Below are 679 nucleotides of genomic sequence, written 5' to 3' on the forward strand. Positions count from 1 at the left end.
TTCCCCTTACCCTATTTTACATTTCTTCATAGAACACTTACTCTGGATTGTTTACTGGGCAGTGTCTGCCTCCCCTTCAGACTCTAAGTTCTCTTGAGGACACAGTCTGCTTCGATCATGGCTGCATTCTCAGCGTACAGAAGAATGCCTGGCACATAGTAGGAGCTCGATAAATAGTTGTTAAGTGAAGGAATCATTCAGTAAATCAGAGAAAGCATTGCTGCCTAGTGACCTGGACAGCTGCTGTTAATTTACTGCTTTCTCCAATTTACCTGAATGTACTGAAAGTCACATTTTTCCTTTGCCTTTACTTTTGATGTGCTAACCCAGGGTCAGGGCAGTGTTCCCATTAAGTGTTGCCTACACCTAACCACCTCCAAACTTGGGTTGCCAAAATGACCAAAGCCCAACCACTGCAGAGGTCTCCCCAGGACCCCAGAAGCTTAGGACCAGACTCCAGATGGTAGTGCTCATGCAAGAAATGATTTTCCACTCAAAATAAAGGGAAATGAACTGCCTCGTATCACCTCTTCCTTCTGGAAAGAACTCCATTCAATAACCACAGTCACCATGCTTGGCAAGATCTGCAAAAGATTCCTCTCAAATATCCAAAAAGTAGTTTTAAACTTGTGGAAGATAACTATAACTATATATATATATATATATATATATTTTTTTT

General features: G+C 41.2%; 1 protein-coding gene across 1 annotated transcript in view; it reads right to left on the minus strand.

The window, feature by feature from the left end:
* The window catches only part of PCYT1B (phosphate cytidylyltransferase 1B, choline), a 103,306-nt gene that overhangs the window by 87,645 nt on the left and 14,982 nt on the right, over nucleotides 1-679 (minus strand). The window lies entirely within an intron of this gene.

This window comes from Lipotes vexillifer, unplaced genomic scaffold (genome assembly GCF_000442215.2).
Source record: "Lipotes vexillifer unplaced genomic scaffold, Lipotes_vexillifer_v1.1 scaffold587, whole genome shotgun sequence".
Taxonomy (NCBI): domain Eukaryota; kingdom Metazoa; phylum Chordata; class Mammalia; order Artiodactyla; family Lipotidae; genus Lipotes; species Lipotes vexillifer.